General features: G+C 39.5%; 1 pseudogene; it reads left to right on the forward strand.

Annotated features, from left to right (window-relative positions):
- The first annotated feature begins 415 nt into the window (after positions 1-415).
- Positions 416-1364, forward strand: LOC119538678 (annotated as a pseudogene).
- The last annotated feature ends 1686 nt before the right edge of the window (positions 1365-3050 follow it).

Genomic DNA, 3050 nt, shown 5'->3' on the forward strand with positions numbered 1-3050 from the left:
ATACCATTTCCACTGTTTCTGTGGTTTCAAGTAAAAAATGGACTAAGACAAATATTTGAAATTGGTTATTAGAAAGTTATTTGAAATATTGAGAATACTCTCAGTTGGTAAATGGATATAGTAAATATACATACATATACATATATAGAGAAGTGGGTTGGAAATGTATTACCATAGTTTACAGAAAGCTTAAAACCGTATTGTCATACACAGCATAAGGCATGAATATTAAAAAAGTTCGGTTTAAACAAAAATTTATGGCATTAGAATCCACAGTTATTAGAGATCAGGCAAGTGTACTTCTCACTGATGTTAGGAAGGGCAATTCCAGACGCTTCTTAGGGACCTGGATTGACTCTTTGGCAGTAGCACACTGATGAACTTCTTACTGTGGAATACACAGATTCTGCTCCTGCATTCATCAGTGATGTCCCAGGTAAATAACACCCAAGACCTACTTCATCCTCACCAGCATCCCTGGATTGGAGTCATCCCACATATGGATCTCCATCCCCTTCTGCCGCCTCTCCACCATCTCCATCATGGGCAACACCACCATCCTCACTGTCATCCACACACAGACATCCCTCCACCAGCCCATGTACCTGTTTCTCTCCATGCTGGCCCTGACTGACCTGGGTCTCACTCTCACCACTCTGCCCACAGTCATGCAGCTCCTCTGGTTCAACATTTGCAAGATCAGCTTTGAAGCCTGTTTTGCCCAGTTCTTCTTCCTCCATGGATTCTCTTTCATGGAATCCTCTGTCCTACTGGCTATGTCCTTTGACCGCTATGTGGCCATCTGCCGGCCACTCCATTACACTTCACTCCTCAGCAATGAAGTCATTGGGAAGATTGGCTTAGCCATCATTTGCCGCTGTGTGCTGGCCATTCTTCCCTCTCTGTTCGTACTCAAGCGCCTGCCCTTCTGCCGCTCCCACCACCTCTCTCACTCCTACTGCCTCCACCAGGACATGATTCGCCTGGTCTGTGCTGACACTCGGGTAAACAGCTGGTATGCATTTGCTCTGCTCTTGCTTTCTATTGTGATGGACCCACTGCTCATTGTGCTCTCCTATGTAATGATTCTTAGAAGTGTCCTGCAGGTAGCCTCCATGGCTGAGAGACTTCATGCCTTCGATAACTGCCTGTCCCATATTGTGGTTGTTCTGGTTCTCTATGTCCCCATGGTTGGTGTATCTATGACTCACCGCTTTGCCAAGCATGCCTCTCCACTTGTCCATGTTATCATGGCCAATATCTACCTGCTGGCACCTCCTGTGAACCCCCTCATTTACATTGTAAAAACCAAGCAGATTCAACAGGGAATTCTCCACCTTTTTTCCCAAAGAAATATGCATTAGAGATGCTGGAATATGTTTGTATTATGACTCAAGAGTAAAAGTGATAGGATTAATGGAACAGTTTAATCAGAATTGGAAAGTAATGATTGTAAAACAAAACCAATTATGTTGCTAAGACAATATGACATGGTCCTGGCTTTTAGCAGGTGGCATCTACAATATCCAAAAAAGAAGGTGGGTTCTGAATTGGTGAAACTTTAACCTGTATTATAAACTATGCCAGTGAGATGAGCTTTATTGCATTGACTAATGTTCTATCTAGGCTTTGGCCTCCTTCTTGGATATTCTTTCCTGTAAGCTTGGTTATATGAGATAGAAAACAACTCTTATGTTTTCTTCATCACTCATTCTCTCAGGCTTCTCAACTTTGGCATTCTGGCAACTGTAGCTCCTTTTCCCTGTCTCATGTGAAACTTATAGTTCTGTGAGAGCCTATAAAAGTTTTTCTGTGATCATTAAGGCCACATCCTTTCTATCAGAAACTTTTCTAGCACAAAATTTGTGATTTGCAAGGGATTCTGCATCTGCAAAGTAGATCCTCATGAAGACCTTGAGATAAAAGATACCCTGGTTTGAAAAATAAATTCCTATCCCAACCAATATTGTCAGCATAACTACTTGCAGTTTCAATTCTAAACACCATAGGGTGGGATGGGGGGATTGGATGTTTCAAGTATTCTTTTTTATTCATTTTTTTTCTTTTTTTGGAGTAATGAAAATATTCAAAATTTGTGGTGATGAGGCATAGCTGTATGATGATGCTGTGAATGGTTCATCATACACTGTGGATGATTGTATAGTGTGGATGTATCTCAATAAAACTGAATTTAAAAAACTCTAAACACCAAGGACCTCTAGATTCAGGGGATTTTACCCCTCTCACCTCAATCTTATACTTCTTTCATGTGTCCACTAGGTCTGCTGATATTATGCTGAGTGTTGATTAGGTAAACATGAATGGATGAGAAGCTTAATCCACATTTACTCTTGCTTAAAGATTTAATACTTCTTGCAAGGGAAAGTCACAGAGCATACCAACACAATAGGGTAACCAGGGCAAAGAAGCTAGACTACCTACATGTGTTCTGATCACAGGAATTTAGCCAGCAGAATTTATATAGTTATTCATTGTCTAGGATGTAGATTACTATGCTGGTTATTTTATTATGGAAATCTGTTTGTATTTGTGTGTTTTAAAATTTGTAGAATCTGTTTAAGAATTTGAAATTCTTTGTTTTATTGACCATCTGTAAGTTGATTTAAATAAGCTCTACAAAAGATATGAGATTGAATATCAATTTCCAGAGATCCTAAAGTGATTACACTAGTTCAAATGCAAGGCAGTCAGGCTACCGCTACCGAAGAAGGAACCCAGCTCCATTCAGGCACCCTTTTGTAAATAATGAGCATAAAAAAAATGAACCCCAAACTGGAAGCAACATAGATGTCTTCAGTACATGAATGGATGAATAAACTAAGGTACATTCATACAATTGAATACTATCCAGCAATGAAAGGAGAATGAGCTAACAATCTATGCAAGGACATGGATGAATCTTACATAAATATTGCTAAGTTAAAGAAACTGGTCTACAAAAGTTTCACACTATTATAATTCCAATTATATGAAGTTCTGCAAAAGACAGAATGATGGAAACAATAAAAAGATCAGTAGTTTACATAGGC

The sequence above is a fragment of the Choloepus didactylus genome, chromosome 6, assembly GCF_015220235.1.
Source record: "Choloepus didactylus isolate mChoDid1 chromosome 6, mChoDid1.pri, whole genome shotgun sequence".
Lineage (NCBI taxonomy): Eukaryota > Metazoa > Chordata > Mammalia > Pilosa > Megalonychidae > Choloepus > Choloepus didactylus.